The sequence below is a fragment of the Rutidosis leptorrhynchoides genome, chromosome 4 (assembly GCF_046630445.1).
Source record: "Rutidosis leptorrhynchoides isolate AG116_Rl617_1_P2 chromosome 4, CSIRO_AGI_Rlap_v1, whole genome shotgun sequence".
Taxonomy (NCBI): Eukaryota; Viridiplantae; Streptophyta; class Magnoliopsida; order Asterales; family Asteraceae; genus Rutidosis; species Rutidosis leptorrhynchoides.
Window position 1 is genome coordinate 164955980 of NC_092336.1, and position 18885 is coordinate 164974864.

Here is an 18885-nt window from a genome sequence, read left to right on the forward strand (position 1 = left end):
GATGGAGAAGTTAGTACGACTGTATTTAAAGGAAGTCATCTCCAGACATGGAATACCAATCTCTATTATCTCTGATAGGGATGGCAGATTTATTTCAAGATTCTGGCAGACATTACAGCAAGCATTAGGAACTAGTCTAGACATGAGTACTGCCTATCATCCACAAACTGATGGGCAGAGCAAAAGGACGATACAAATGCTTGAAGACATGCTACGAGCATGTGTTATTGATTTCGGAAATAGTTGGGATCGACATCTACCGTTAGCAGAATTTTCCTACAACAACAGCTACCATTCAAGCATTGAGATGGCGCCGTTTGAAGCACTTTATTGTAGAAAGTGCAGATCTCCGATTTGTTAGAGTGAAGTGAGGGATAGACAGATTACGGGTCCGGAGATAATACAAGAAACTACCGAGAAGATCATCCAAATTCAACAACGGTTGAAAATCGCCCAAAATCGACAAAAGAGCTACGCTGACATTAAAAGAAAAGATATAGAATTTGAAATTAGAGAGATGGTCATGCTTAAAGTTGCACCTTGGAAAGGCGTTGTTCGATTTGGTAAACGAGGGAAATTAAATCCAAGGTATATTGGACCATTCAAGATTATTGATCGTGTCGGACCAGTAGCTTACCGACTTGAGTTACCTCAACAACTCGCGGCTGTACATAACACTTTCCACGTCTCGAATTTGAAGAAATATTTTGCTAAAGAAGATCTCACTATTCCGTTAGACGAAATCCAAATCAACGAAAAACTTCAATTCATCGAAGAACCCGTCGAAATAATGGATCGTGAGGTTAAAAGACTTAAGAAAAACAAGATACCAATTGTTAAGGTTCGAAGGAATGCTCGTAGAGGACCTGAATTCACCTGGGAACGAGAAGATCAGATGAAGAAGAAATACTCGCACCTATTTCCGGAAGATACGTCAACACCTCTAACTGCTTAACATTTTGGGACGAAATTTATTTAACGGGTAGGTACTATAGTGACCCAAACTTTTCCATGTTTATATATATTAAATGAAATTGATATTTACATGATTAAGTGTTTCCAACATGTTAAGCAATCAAACTTGTTAAGACTTGATTAATTGAAATAGGTTTTATATAGACAATTGACCACCCAAGTTGACCGGCGATTCACGAACGTTAAAACTTGTAAAACTATATGATGACATACATATGGATATATATATAGTTATCATGATATTATAATAAGTATGTACCTCATTAAGTATTTTAACAATGAGTTATATACATAAAAATGAGACTATTGAATTAAGAAACTTGAAAACGGTATATATAACGATTATCGTTATAACAACGTCTTACTAATTACATATGAATCATTTTAAGATATTGATACACTATATATAAAAATGTTAAATGATAAGTAAACATATCATTAAGTATAATAACATTGAACTACATATGTAAAAACAAGACTACTAACTTAAGGATTTCGAAACGAGACATATATGTAACGATTATCGTTGTAACGACATTTAACTGTATATATATCAAATTAAGATATATTAATACATCATTATATCATGATAATGTAATAATTTAACATCTCATTAGATATAATAAACAATGTGTTAACAACATTTAACAAGATCGTTAACTTAAAGGTTTCAAAACAACATTTACATGTAACGACTAACGATGACTTAACGACTCAGTTAAAGTGTATATACATGTAGTGTTTTAATATGTATTCATACACTTTTAAAAGACTTCAAGACACTTATCCAAATACTTCTACTTAACAAAAATGCTTACGATTACATCCTCATTCATTTTCATCAACAATTCTACTCGTATGCACTCGTATTTGTAGTTGTACAATACACAGCTTCTAAATGTATTTACTGTTGGTATATACACTCCAATGATCAGTTCTTAGTAGCTCATGTGAGTCACCTAACCATGTAGGAACCATCATTTAACATCTAGCATGACTTATGAGCAAGGAAACAAAAATAAGAACTCCTTTTAACCCCACTCACCTTCACCACTCACCACCTACTCCATTTCACTTCCAATTTTCTTCCCAATTCTCTCTCAAAACACACATACTCTTCCATGAACGTCTAAGTTACTATTTTTCCAGCAAAAATCATCAAATACAAGCTTTGGTTATTACCTATAATCATCATAAAAATAATTACTCAAGAACACATCATGAACACTTCCAAGTTTACAAGTTTACTTCCAAGTTTCCGAATCCATTCCAAGCAATCATCTAATATCAAGAAACCTTTATTATTTATAGTAGGTTATCTTTATAAATCAAGGTAATATTCATATTCAAGCTTTGATTCAATTTCTATAACTATAACTATCTTAATTCGAGTAATAATCTTACTTGAACTTGTTTTTGTGTCATGATTCTATTTCAAGAACTTCCAAGCCATCAAAGATCCTTTGAAGCTCAAATTATTTTTTCATCATTTCTAATAGGTTTATCTACTAAACTTGAGGTAGTAATTATGTTCATAACATCATTCGATTCATATATGTATAACTATCTTATTCGAATATTTGAACATGTAATCACTAGAACATAGTTTAGTTAATTCTAAACTTGTTCGCAAACAAAAGTTAATCCTTCTAACTTGACTTTTAAAATTAACTAAACACATGTTCTATATCTGTATGATATGCTAACTTAATAATTTAAAACATGAAAACACGAAAAACACCGTAAAACTGGATATACGCCGTCGTAGTAACACCGCGGGCTGTTTTGGGTTAGTTAATTAAAAACTATGATAAACTTTGATTTAAAAGTTGTTCTTCTGGGAAAATGATTTTTCTTATGAAAATGAAACTATATCCAAAAATCATGGTTAAACTCAATGTGGAAGTATGTTTTCCAAAATGGTCATCTAGACGTCGTTCTTTCGACTGAAATGACTACCTTTACAAAAACAACTTGTAACCTGTATTTCGGACTATAAACTTATACTTTTTCTGTTTAAATTCATAAACTTAAGTTCAATATGAAACCATAGCAACTTGAATCACTCAAAACGGATTTAAAACGAAGAAGTTATGGGTAAAACAAGATTGGATATTTTTGCTTGTTGTACTACGTGAAAATTGGTAACAAATCTATATTAATCATATCCTAGCTAACTCATATTTTACTATACATGTATTCTAATGTAATCTTGGGATACCATAGACACATATACAAATGTTTTGACATATCATATCGACCCATGTATATATATTATTTGGAACAACATAAACACTCTATATGCAGTAATGTTGGAGTTAGCTATACAGGGTTGAGGTTGATTCAAAAAATATATATATACTTTGAGTTGTGATCTAGCCTGAGACGTGTATACACTGGGTCGTGGATTGATTCAAGATAATATATATATATCAATTTATTTCTGTAAATCTAACTGTGGACAACTAGTTGTAGGTTACTAACGAGGACAGCTGACTTAATAAACTTAAAACAGTAAAACGTATTAAAAATGTTGTAAATATAGTTTGAACATACTTTGATATATATGTACATATTTGTTATAGGTTCGTGAATCGACCAGTGGCCAAGTCTTACTTCCTGACGAAGTAAAAATATGTGAAAGTGAGTTATAGTTCCACTTTTAAAATCTAATATTTTTGGGATGAGAATACATGCAGCATTCTAAATGTTTTACAAAATAGACACAAGTACGCGAAACTACATTCTATGGTTGGATTATTAAACTGAATATTGCCCATTCAAGTCCTGTAGCCTAAGAATTAGGGAAATGACCCTAATTGATGCGAATCTTAAAGATAGATCTATGGGCCTAACAAACCCCATTCTGGAATTTGGAATGCTTTAATACTTCGATTTATATGGTGATTGCGATTGCCAATTTATGACATACTTGCGAGTATGCGGGGAATATTCTATATGCATTATGTTAATGTTGGTTACCAGATGTTCATCATAGAATGATTTTTATACACTTGCGAGTGTAGGATTATTGAATAAATGAAATCTTGTGATTTATTATATTAATTTGATAATATATAGGTTAAACCTATAACTCACCAACATTTTTGTTGACGTTTAAAGCATGTTTATTCTCAGGTAATTATTAAGAGCTTCCGCTGTTGCATGCTAATATATGGACAAGACTTGGTGTCAGCATGCTTGTATAATATTGTTTAAAACTGCATTCGAGATTTACTTTGTTGTAACATATTAATATTGTAAACCAATATGTATTGGTAGTGTGTAGTGTCATATTTTTATATTATCATTTCTGATAATCTAGGTGGTGTTCTTTTAATCTTGTCGATAAAATAAAGGTTATGGTTTGTTTTAAAAACGAATGCAGTCTCTTAAAAACGTCTCATACAGAGGTCAAAACCTCACAACGAAATCAATTAATATCGAACGTTTATAATCAATATGAACGGGACATTTCAGTGCTGATTCCACCCGGCAGATACCGACTGATGACTACTGGCCGAGCACATCCACCTTCCGATGATTTCGACGACTCATCATCCGACGATTCCAGCGACGAGGATTCCGACGAGGACCCTGCGGAGGCACCCGTGCAGCCACCCTCTACCCCACCTAAGAAGCGGTATCGTTTCGACGGTACCGTTATTCCAGGGATTAACGGAGGTAGATCGTTCGTTAACGCACATGGACTGAAGGTTAGAGTTACTGCCCGTAAGCAGCTTGTGCTATATCCTGCTGATCCATTCATACGTAAGGCTCCCCGTTACGCAGCATGTACTTCTGGTGCTGGACCGTCTGCACCACCAGCTCCACCAGCATCATCTGCCCCACCGGCACCACCTGCACCATCAGCACCGCCTGCTCCACCAGCCTCTCCCTCTGTCGAGGAACTGACGAGGGAGGTGGATACCCTCCGTGCTCGCATAACTGAGCTCGAGGACCAAATGTCCCATATAATTGACATCCTTTACCCACCGTCACTATAGGACTTTTGTATTAGGTTTCTTTATGTAATCCCATTTGTAGTTTCATGTGTTTCTAATGTATTGTACGAATCTTATGCGAATGTATGCAACTTTTTATTAATGAATGGAACTTAGTGTTGTTTAATCTTTGTACGGTGTTCTATTTACATTACTGTATGATGATTTTGTGGTATCTGTATCTAGTTGCATTACTTAATTAACATGTGTTGTGTTGATTCCATGTTGGTTACCATATAATGTATTAGTATTATTTGAATGTTGGATTTTGACTTGAGTCAAAATTTTTGTTTAGAAGATCAATGGCCAACAGAGGATCAATGCCCATAGCAGCACAGATCGAAGAAATGATAGCCGAATGGGTAGCCGCAGCTAGAGTGGAAATGAACCCCCAAGCACCACCGGTTATCCAGCACAATCATAACGGGTGCACATACAAGGAATTCCAAAGCTGCAAGCCCCACAACTTCAGTGGTACTGAGGGGCCGGTTGGACTTACTAGGTGGTTTGAGAAATTAGAAGCAGTGTTCCGTGTAAGCAACTGCTCAGAGACGAACAAAACCAAGTATTCCTCATGTACGCTGTTGGACGGCGCCCTAACCTGGTGGAACACACTTGCTCAGGCCAAGGGTATTGACGAGGCCTATGCTACCCCGTGGGAGGAATTTAAGGGGGCTATGATCGAAGAGTACTGCCCCAGAACGGAGATACAGAAGATGGAAACTGAGTTTTGGGGACTGAAAGTGGTAGGAAACGATCTTGATAGTTATAATCGAAGGTATCTGGAATTAGCTCTGATGTGTCCTACGATGGTCACCCTCGAATTTAAGCGAATGGAACGGTATTTATGGGGACTCCCCAAGTCCATTCAGGGAAATGTTACCTCTTCAAAACCAGCTAATGTGCCGAAAGCTATGCGCATGGTGCATACCCTGATGAAATAAATCACCAGCCAAGAACCAGAAAAGGCTAAATCCGAATCGGGTAGTAGTGAGAAGCGTAAGTGGGACAACAACAAGGGGAGAGTCTATGATCAAAACCCGGCAAAGAGACATGAAGGTTTCAAGGGAAACAACCCCAATCCGAACACTAGCTCGAACTCTAACTACAAGGGTAGTCTGCCGCAGTGCAAGAGATGCTACAAGCATCACATCGGGTACTGCAATGTGGTCTGTGAAAAATGTAAAAGGACTGGACATATTGGCAAGGACTGCAAGATCACCACCCTAAATGTGAAGACAAACCCTACTGGACTGAGAAAGTGTTATGAGTGTGGACAACCGGGCCACTTCAAAAATGAGTGTCCCAACAAGCGAAAGGACGGCGGACCACCGTATGGCAGAGCTTTCAACATAAACGCAAGGGATGCCCGTAAGAACCCCGACTTGGTTACAGGTATATTCACTATCAACAATCTATTAGCTTCTATCCTATTTGATACTGGTGCCGATAGAAGTTATGTATGTAGACACTTTTGCTCTAAGATAAATTGGTCGTTAGTTCCTTTAAAGGAGAGTATGCTTGTAGAGGTAGCCAACGGAAAACTTGAGAAAGTTGACCAAATTAGCCGAGGAGCTATTATCAACATAGCTGGTGTGGATTTCGAGATTGACTTGATACCCATTAAGTTGGGAAGCTTTGATGTTATTGTCGGTATGGACTGGCTGACCAAGATAAGGGCTGACATTATCTGTGGAGATAAAGCTCTTCGTATACCACACGGAGATGGCGAGCCACTATTTATTTACAGAGAGAGATGTAGCTCGAAACTGAATCTCATTAGTTGTATGAAAGCACAAAAGATCATGAAGAAAGGACGTCTTGCTGTTTTAGCACATGTGAAAACGTTAGAAACCGAAGTGAAGAGCGTAGGTGATGTACGAATCGTAAACGAATTTTCCGATGTCTTTTCGAAAGAATTGCCTGGATTACCGCCACCAAGAGCAGTGGAGTTTCAGATCAATTTAGTGCCAGGGGCTGCACCTGTAGCTCGCGCAACTTATCAACTCGCACCTTCCGAAATGTAAGGGTTGCAGAGTCAACTACAAGAACTGCTAGTCCGTGAATTTATCCAACCAAGTTTCTCGCCTTGGGTTACACCTATTTTATTTGTGAAAAAGAAGGACGGATCATTCCGCATGTGTATCGACTACCGTGAACTCAACAAATTGACGATCAAGAATCGGTATCCTCTTCCCCGAATTGACGATCTTTTTGATCAACTACAAGGATCGAGCGTTTACTCTAAGATCGATTTGCGATCCGGTTATCACCAGTTGAGGGTAAAAGAGAGCGATGTAATGAAAACTGCGTTCAGAACCCGTTATGGTCATTATGAGTTTCTCGTGATGCCATTCGGTTTAACCAACACACCTGCCGTATTCGTTGACCTCATGAATCATGTATGCAAGCCATACCTGGATAAGTTCGTTATCGTCTTCATAGATGATATCCTCATCTACTCCAAAAGTGAAGAAGAACATGAACAATACCTTCGCCCAGTGTTGGAACTCTTGAGATAAGAGCAACTTTATGCCAAATTCTCCAAGTGTGAATTTTGGTTGAAGGAAGTCCAATTTCTTGGTCATATTGTGAGCGATCAAGGTATCAAAGTTGATCCCGCAAAGATCGAAGCTATCAGCAAGTGGGAAACCCCCACTACTCCGACTCATATCCGCCAATTTTTAGGCCTCGTCGGTTACTACCGAAGGTTTATTGAAGGTTTCTCTCTGATTGCGCATCCTTTGACCGCGCTGACTCACAAAGGGAAGAAGTTCATTTGGGAACCCGAACAGGAATCAGCATTTCAAACCTTGAAAAAGAAGTTAACCACCGCACCTATCTTATCACTTCCTGAAGGCAGTGATGATTTCGTCATTTATTGCGATGCCTCGAAAAGTGGTTTTGGTTGTGTACTGATGCAACGCACAAAGGTTATCGCTTACACCTCCCGACAACTGAAGATTCAAAAACGAAATTACACAACGCACGATCTCGAGCTTGGAGCCGTTGTCTTTGCATTAAAGATGTGGAGACACTATCTTTATGGAACTAAGAGCACTATTTTCACCGATCATAAAAGCCTCCAACACATCTTCGATCAGAAGCAACTGAATATGAGACAGCGTCGATGGATTGAGACGCTGAACGACTATGATTGTGAACTTCGTTATCACCCTGGCAAGGCCAATGTTGTAGCCGACGCTTTGAGCCGAAAGGAGAGGATGACACCTCTTCGTGTTCGGGCACTGAACATCACCATTCATTCGAACCTCAATAGCCAGATCCGAGCAGCCCAAGATGAGGCTCTCAAGGAGGAGAACATATCTCGTGAATACTTGAACATTCTCGTTTCTCGATTTGAAGTTAAGGAGACTAGACTCCGATGCTATGCCGGAAGGATTTGGGTACCTCGTTATGGAGACCTCCGGAGCCTTATATTAGATGAAGCCCATAATTCGAGGTATTCGATTCATCCAAGAGCCGGTAAAATGTACCACGATCTTAAGGAACAGTATTTGTGGCCTAATCTTAAGAAGGACGTTGCAACTTATGTTGGGAAGTGTTTGACTTGCTCGAAAGTTAAGGCCGAACATCAGAGGCCTTCTGGGTTACTTCAACAACCGAAAATCCCACAATGGAAGTAGGAAAGGATAACAATGGATTTAATTACGAAGTTACCAAAGACAGTGGGCGGATACTATACCATCTGGGTTATCGTTGACCATCTTACCAAATCTGCACACTTCTTAGCCATGAAGGAAACGGATACGATGGAAAGACTCGCTCAACTATACATAAAAGAGGTTGTATCTCGTCATGGTTGCCCTTATCGAACATCTCAGATCGAGATCCCCGTTTTGCTTCCAGATTTTGGCGTTCTTTGCAAGAAGCCTTGGGGACACGTCTCGACATGAGCACTGCGTATCACCCGCAGACCGACGGACAAAGAGAACGCACGATTCAGACTTTGGAAGACATGTTGTGTGCATGTGTTATTGATTTCGGAAAGGCTTGGGAAAGGCATTTGCCGCTAGCCGAATTCTCTTACAACAACAGTTATCATTCGAGTATTAATGCCGCACCTTTTGAAGCGTTGTATGACCACAAATGCAGATCTCCTATTTGTTGGGCCGAAGTAGGCGAAACGCAAATCATCGGGCCCGAGATAGTCCATGAAACAACTGAGAAGATTGTCCAAATTCAAGCGAGGCTCAAGACGGCCCGTGATCGCCAAAAGAGTTATACCGACCTTAAATGTAAAGACTTCTAATTCAACGTGGGTGACCGTGTAATGTTGAAGGTCGCGCCTTGGAAAGGTGTGATCCATTTTGGAAAACGTGGGAAGCACAATCCGCGATACATTGGTCCTTTTGAAATCTTGGAGCGTGTTGGACCCGTTGCTTACCGTTTGGATCTTCCAACTCAATTGAGCTCAGTTCATCCTACCTTTCATGTATCGAATTTGAAGAAGTGTCTTGCTGAACCGGAACATGTCATACCACTGGAGGAACTTATGATTGATGACAAACTCCACTTCGTGGAAGAGCCTGTCGAAATTATGGACCGTGAGGTCAAAACTTTGAAACACAACAAGATTCCGATCGTCCGAGTACGATGAAATGCCAAACAAGGATCTGAGTTTACCTGGGAGCGAGAGGATCAAATGATGCAGAAGTATCCTCACCTTTTCCCAACTCCTCCATCTACCTTAGCTTAAAATTTCGGGACGAAATTTTCTTTAACAGGTGGGTAATGTAACGACCCTGGTTTTTCCAACGTATAATTATTAATATTTATTATTAATGATTGCGCTTTAATAAATGTATTTTTATACATTTACTTGTTACCGTATTTGACTTTACATGGCCCGACTTGTCTTTGTGACACACGTACTTTTCACGAATAATATTTCGAATATTATTTACGTTAATGATTAATTATTATTAATCATTTTTAATTAACTAATGCAAGTAGTTAGTTACTTGGGCTTATTTATTTAATTTGTTACTTACTTGGACTTGAGCCTTTATTAATGGTTATGCACTTGGAAGCCCACCCTACTTATCTTAATGGACTAGTTGAGAGCCCAACACATTACTAGTAACTTATTAAGTTTAAACTTGGATTAATTAGCTTAATTAGAAGACAAATTGTGCAAGCATGCTAGAAACTCTTCCCCATACATTTAACTTTATTACCATTCTAAGCATTCACCATCTCCCCATGCATGAAAGTTGCATTTGACCCTTTCCCCTTTGGTGCCCAAACCGTCAGTTTTGATGGGGGTGTGAGGGAGTTCCATTTTTCAAATTTTGTTACTTATTCACAAGTGTTTTACTTCACTTTTCACACACACGTATTTCTCTACTTTCTTACTCCAAGTTTTCTCTCAAATTGTGAGTTCTTTCAAGACTTTTTCTTCTTCTTTTTCTTGTTCTAAAACCGCCACATATCATCATCATTTTACTTGATTTGTTACTTGTTACTTGTTTATGTTAAAGATCAAGTTTTCTAACTTGTATCTTCATGTTATCTTGGTTACTTTCATCTTTTTTTGATGAAGAACCAAGAACAAGGATCTAAGTTCTATAACTTATGGTTCTACACTTAAAATATTGTAAGATTTAAAGTTCATAAGCTTCATAATCATACTTGTGTTCATGTTTTGTAGACTTAAATCCTAATATCCAAACTTTGATTTGAATCTTCTTAAGTATGAAACAAACATGAACATAATATTTGTAATTTTAGTTTATTTCTTTCTTTTGTAAGTACTTTAAAGTTGTGATGTTGTTAATTTGGTCAAGTATTACTAGTTAATCTTGATCTCATATTTCTTGAAACTAAAGTTAACTTTATGAGTTCAAGAACATAGAAGTATAACTTTCTAGTTATAACTTCATACACTTGTGTTGGATCTAAGTTTCTATAGCTTATGGTCTTCCAAATTTGCTGTAAACAAGAGCTTATAAGCTTACATACATTTTACAAAATGAGAATCTAAGTTTCATAACTTATGGTTTCATTAAAGTGAAGATCCAAGTTCTATAACTTAGGATCTAACTTAAGAACACTAGATCTAGACTTTCTAGTCTAGAATCTTTAAGATCTAGCTAAGATCTAAGTTCTACAACTTAAGATCTTATTTATTTAGTTTACTTTCAAGTTTGTAGCTTAATATTACTATTAGAACTCATGTATGTGTCGGATCTAAGATCTTGATGTAACTTTGGTTCATCAAACTACTTACAACCCTTAATTGAGTTGTGCTACATATCTTAGACTTACACTAGTGTTATGACGGTCAAAACTTGGTTAAGATGATGCAAACACATCAACGAGTTGTACACTTGAAGCTATACGCATTAAGGATGAGAACCGTGATGAGCATCAAGCACCATGAACCCACTGGAACACCTTTACTTACTGTTTCTGGAACTGATCAATAACCTGGGCAACTTGAAAAGTTGATTTCCAGCTAGTTTGGTTCGAGTAGATGATTTTTAGTTTAGACCTCGTCTTAATCCGAGTTCCGGTTTAGGATTTATGGCCATCCGAAAGTCACTACACCCTTTTAACGTTGTGCTGAAATTTCTGACCTACTCGCACTTAAACCGTCATCACGGTCAAACGAATATGATTTTGGTTCTATAAATTGGTCAGCCTCTAGGGGACTCATATACGGAGCCATGGACACTTTTCTCACCTCATTTCAGTTTGTATAGAGGTCGTGGTGACTGAACGAAGTCAGCCTTTATTTCAAACTCTATTCTTAATTGAAACTTACTTTACCCTTTTTGATTAATGATGAATGATGATGATACTTAAGACCTAATTTACATACTTGTAAACCTTTGGGAATTATTTACTAACTTAGTAACTTTTGACTTAGGTTGAGGACCTTTCGGACCAACCACTTGCTTACTATTCCCGCGTATCGACTTCAACTACTTTCCACTGTGAGTTATAGCATCCCTTTTTACTTTAACTGTTTTGGGAACTGAGAATACATACGCATTTTACGTTTTACATACTAGGCACGAGTACTTAAACGTTATATATGTGTGGGTTATACAACGGCATAAACTTTCCCCTTAGCTCGATAACGTTTAGTCATTGGTCATTGAACCGGTGAACGCGAATCTTAGATATGGATCCATAGGGTTTGACATCCCCACTCGGGCTAGTAGCACTAGCATTTAATGGGTGTTTAATACTTCTAAACTTACGCACTCACCAAGTATACTTTTAGGGGGTGTTATTTACGTTAAGTTAGTTACCAAGTGCCCACGGTTATACATATACTTTTCACACTGTTTTGAAATACTGAAATCTCGTGGCCTACCTTACATTACTGTTATACTTAAACTATAGCTCACCAACCTTTGTGTTGATGTTTTTAAGCATGTTTTTCTCAGGTGCTTAAGGTTTGATTGCTTCCGCTGGAGTTGCCATGCTTTGTAGACTCCCGCTGCGCTTATTAGAGATGTCTTCGCATGAAACGTTTATTTTGCATTCAAACTATGTTACTTTTGAAACAATGAATTTGTAACGACCATTGGGTCACGTACTATTATTATCGCCTTCTATTCGTAGAGGCACATTATCGTATGTTAAACATTTGGCGTTGGTTATGACGTCACCTTTTCTTATGAATGCAAACTTTTTTAAAACAACATATAGTGTTTGACCTTGTAATGATCCTGTTGTTGATGATCTGTATACGATGGTTTTGTACGGGGCATCACACATACCCCAAAACAAAATGGAGTAGCCGAGAGGAAAAATCGTATTATTTTAGGACTCGCTCGGGCTCTACTAATAGAATCAAATGTTCCGAGAAGTTTTTGGCCTGCAGCACTTGCCACGATAACTTATCTTATAAATTGACTTCCGACCAAAATTCTTGATTTTCAAACTCCACTTCAAGCACTTTGCAAATTTCATGAACTCCCGTCTAATCTTACTATCAAACCTAGAATATTTAGGTGTTTAGTCTTCGTTCACATACCTAAACAAGAACGAACCAAACTTGACCCATGTGCTGAAAAATGTGTTTTTGTTGGGTATGGGGTAAACCAAAAAGGGTACAGATGTTATAGTCCAAAAAAACGTCACATATTCACTACAATGAATTGTGACTTTCTTGAAACTGGATATTTTTATAACCCCCAACACACAAGTGAGGGGGAGATTGAAACTAATGACATTGTGAGTTGGTTGGAAAAGATTCCCTCATCAGAAGAAGTGAACCACAGTACAAAAATATCGCAAGATACAGAAAAAGAGCAAGAAATTCTGACACAAGACAAACCAGGACGTTCAAGTCAAACTGGATCAACTCAACAAATTCCTGAAGAACCAGAATGTTCAACTCAACAAATTCCAGACGAACCAGAATGTTCAAATCAAAGTGGATCAACTCAACAAATTCCTGACGAACCACAAAGTTCAAGTCACGAATCAACTCAACAAACTCCAGATGAACCTGTTGCAAGTCAGGATGAATCAAATGAAGGTTATGTACTTCCCCCAAGAGCTAACAGGAGAGTTCCAGCTAAAAGATATGATCTCGAGAAAGAAGCTCTTAGATCGAGATATCCGATGGCAAATAATGCCAAAGGAAATTTATCAGAAGTAAGGAAATTCAATTCCGCAATATACTGAACAAGCGCTGAAATCTAAAAACTGAATAAATGCAATGGAAGTTGAAATGGAAGCTTTGAAGAAAAGTGATACATGGGAAAAATGTATTTTCCCCCAAGAGAAGAAGCCAGTAGGATGTCGATGGGTGTTTACAATAAAACACAAACCAGATGGCACAATTGAAAGATATAAAGCCCGTCTAGTTGCCAAGGGATATACTCAGACTTATGGGATAGACTATTCCGAGACTTCTCATCGATGGCTAAAATTGACACCTTTAGAGTTCTCTTCTCTATTGCCGCAAAAAAAGGATGGCCCCTTCACCAATTTGATGTGAAAAATGCTTTTCTACATGGCGAGCTCAAGGAAGAGGTTTATATGCAAGCTCCACTAGGATTCTCATAAAATTTCAAAAATAGGGAAGTTTGTCGCCTTAGAAAATCTTTATATGGGATAAAACAATTCCCTCGGCCTTGGTTTGGGAAATTTACCTTAGCAATGAAAAAATATGGCTATAAATAAAGTAACTCATATCACACATTATTTTTCAAACAAAGAAATCAACTAATCACTTGCTTAATTATCTATGTCAATGAAATGATAATTACAGGAAATGAAAGAGATTAATATTTCAACTTAAAAGCAAATTTATCAAACGAATTTGAAATGAAAGATCTTGGAATGTTAAAATATTTTTTAGGAATCGAAGTTCTTAGATCTCAATAAGAATTTTTATATGTCAAAAGAAATATGTTCTTGATCTACTTGCTGAAACAAGGATGATCGACTGCAAACCAGCCGAGACCCCTGCAATCTCAAACCAGAAGCTGTTTAATGAAAAAGGAGCTGAACTTGCAGATCAAGAGCAATATCAAAGGATCGTTGAAAAACTGATCTACCTTGCCAATACTTGGCCAGATATAGCGTATTGTAACGACCCGTCCTAATCCATCTGGAAGAAGTCATCAACATTAGGTTCCATTGCGATGATCGACTCCAAGTAATGTCCTTAAAATGAGCAAATGCACAGCGGAAGACTTAATTCGTACTTGAGACTAAACATGCTTAAAAGTGTCAACCAAAAGGTTGGTGAGTTCATAGGTTTATCATAACAATCATTTCAATATATTAATAGACCACAAGATTTCCATTTGTATATATATGTACACTCGCAAGTGTATAAAACCATTCTGCTTATGTTGAGGCCTCAGTAACCAACCTTAACAATAATATAATAAGTCATCTTCGCAAAGATGGATATGTACACTCGCAAGTGTATAAATAATCCTCGAAGTACTAAACATCCGCCCACTAGCTCTTATGTCTAGTGCAGCCTACAGGATGGGGGTGTTAAGCCCGATAGATCTATCTTTAGGATTCGCGCTTACATGCTCTTATAACATGTAACTAAATTACCAAGCACATCAATCCGTAGGATATCATTTTTAATCACTTGTCTCTATTTCGTAAAGCATTTATAAAAGCAGCGCATGTATTCTCAGCCCAAAAATATATATTGCAAAAGCAATTAAAAAGGGAGCAAATGAAACTCACCATACTGTATTTTGTAGTAAAAATATTCAAACGACTGAACCGAACAATGCAGGGTTGGCCTTGGATTCACGAACCTTAGACTTTTCCCCAAAAAAATATTGTCTTAGACGAGGCTCGAACTTGAGACCTCCCGCTTACCCGTCACTCCCTTTAACCAGTTGGGCTGTGCCCCATTATCCGAAATAACACAGGAAACGAAATCATTTAACCCGTATTTTATGTCATCCATCTTCTTCTTCATTATCAATATCGATCAGATTCGATACCATATGGAAAAAAAAAACGTTTCCTATTAAATATTAGGATTTATAATGATATAGAAAATATTTGATAGTAAATCAAATTATATAAAAAAAAATTTTGATGTATCTGTTTCGTAAAAAAAGAATAAAGTTCAAACCATGAAATCAAATTCTAAGACGTTTCATGTTACAATCCCTAAATGAAAACAATTACAAATCACTCCTGGAAAGTTTTGCAATCACCAATTTGACTTGATTCACAGCATAGCCTTCGAATTCGATCTAATTTCAAACAGTTTGACTTTTTAAACGAAACTTTGACTCGATAAATTAGAATTCGTTAAATAGAATTAGGATTGGAAATTTTGCAGAAAGTTTTGTTAGAGGATTCCTAACACAACCTCATTTACATATTTCGATATTTGATTTATTATTGAGCTTTTGATTAATGGTTTCGTAACAGAGGTGTTCGATGGGTGTTCTTCAATTTTTTTTGTTTAAATAGATGAATTAAGACAGTAAAAATGGGTTGTTGATAACGATGATGGAAGAATCGAACAACATGAGAATGATTATATAATAAAAATGTATTGACATCGAGTCACATGTAAACAGAAATACAGAAAAGAACAAATAGAAAAAGGAAGAAAAAAATCTGATGTGATTCCATAAGCGTAATTATTTTAATTTTATATATTATGAATTATTATTAATAATTAATAAATATAACTATATTAATAATAATAATAATACTACAATATTGTTAATAATAATAGAAATAATAATACTGTTATAATAACAATAATATTTAAGACAACGATAATATTTTTTAATAATAATAATGATATTTATAATAATAATATTAGTGGTAAAGATAATAATAATAATTTTTAAGAATAACAATATGATAACTATAATAATAACAATAATAAATAATAATTTTTAAATTTCAACTATCTTATAGTTTTAATCATTCTTATAATGATATTTATAATTATATCAATAATAATAATGTTAATAATCCTAATACCGATATTAACATAATAATAAAAGTAGTAACAAAAATTTTAGTGTTAATATAATAACTATATTTTATCTTGAAATTTCATGTATTAATATCACCTCTTTTATTCATGCACTATTATATAATACATATATTGAATATTTTTCATTTATGCATTTTAATATCTTACCATATATATATATATATATATATGCATGTAATTATTATTTTTATATATATATATATATATATATATATATATATATATATATATATATATATATATATATATATATTTTAATAACAACCTAATTATTTATATTTTATTATTTCCAATTATTATATGTACTTACATTTATATATATATTCATATACATATAAATTTTCAAACCAATGTTCGTGAATCGTTGGGAACAGTCGAAAGGTAATTGAATATATGAACATAGTTCCAAAACTTTTGAGATTCCACATTACAGACTTTGCTTATCGTGTCGAATTCATATAAAGATTAAGTTTAAATTTGGTCGGAAATTTTCGGGTCGTCACAGTACCTACCCGTTAAAGAAATTTCGTCCCGAAATTTGAAGGTGGTCGTCATGGTTAACAATAGAAATGTTTTCATGACGATTACGAGTTGATAAATAGGGTTTTATCATCATTGAATAATATAGATAAAACGATTTGATTTTGTGAAGAGTACGAGTGAAACTATCATAAAAGAGTGAAATGAGTAAATCCAAGTTTGTCCTAACCGGTGACGTAGTCACGGTTGATTTCCGAAAATCAAGGAATTTAAAGAAAATCTTCGAAATCTATAAGATCTGATTCCTCGGGATTTATGGAAATTAAGATCTCTATAATTAAATGCGATTATCTGTCTCAATTGCTTTGTCTGGTATTTTCACTATAAATGAACTTCTTTCGTTCCATTATTTTCCACCATTCCCATTTTCCATACTTTAATTCATACTTCCAAATCATCAGTCAATATGCTTCATCCTGTTTTAATCATGGATATATTCCTGACTTTCATATCGATCATTCTCCTTTTTCATCTACCATCGGAGGAATTTGTTTTCTTCTACTTCGCCCTTGGAGTTATAATGTTTTTAATTCTCCCGTGTCTTTATGTTGCGATAAACATTGATATACACTGTCTATAATTTATGTGTTGTTATCGGGTTTTATATCTTCCCTTATGTTTCGGAGCTCTTTGCCTTTTTCTTCTCTTCTCGACCTCTAGTAAAGCGAGTAACGGTCCAAAATTCGTAAGTATGGAGTTTCGAATGAACTTAATGTTCTAATCAAGAAAGAATGTAATAGCACGATTTGATTTGTCAAATTACCAGAATCATTGAGAATAGAACTATCAAGAATATATTTTCTTGATATGTTCAGAGGTTACTTAGAATGAAAGAGTTATGTAACATGGCACATGATGATGGTATGATCTACTGTGAACCATCATCACGTTTCATTAGAAACTCAGCATGACTTACTGTAATATAATCACGTTGGCCAAGCGTCATTATATTATACTAACTCATGCTTCAATTCCCTACACTTCTCCAGAAATCATTCATATTTTATACTTAGATTTTACAGAAGTTTCCAATATAATGGAATACAGAAAGCGCGAAGAGGTAGATAATTTCGGACAAGAATATTTATGAAAATATCCTCAGAAATATCGAAGATATTTATGATGATATTTTGGAATTTCTAAGTTCGATGGTAGATGAAGAAGGATTTTTCAAAAGATCTTAACATGAGTACGGAGTAAGATATTCGTTGAAGGTTTCATCGGATCCAGAATTACCTGAATTCTTTGAATATAGGGTTTGGTCCTTGTATTTGTCCTTGGTTTCCTTCATGGTTAGCTCATTCCTTTTTTTAGTACCAAATTTTCTATCGAGCGTTCCCAACACTCCATTCTTTATCATCAAACCCTTGGCCATTCAGGCCATCTATAAATTTACTGTTTCGTCTGCATTTAATTCAGTCATATCTGAATCGTCGGTTATCTATCCGAGATGTTTTCAGGAGAATTGTGTTTTTAGATGATTAAATGCTGATGGTAGTATGGTGGAATATAAAAGGTTCCCCGGTAACAATAAAAGAGCACGCGTATATATCAAGGTTATAATAAAGTTGTTTCGAACGAAAAGTCGAAATTGTCTTACTGGAGCTGTGACAAAATTGGCTATTTTAAAGAAGAACTGCAAAGTTATTTTGGGTAATAATAACACTAAAGGAATTAACACAGCTATGTGTTAAATGTTTACTCAGTTTCCGAGAGTTTTCAGGTGCATAACTATATGCATCAATCTTTTCTGCTGTTGATGAGGTACGGTAAGTTCATTCTCTCGATTGAGGTGTTTTCAAGAATCATGAAAGGTTTGAACGCAGATTGTAATCGTCAAGATACAAATGAGGTTTAAGATGAAATCAAGTGGCA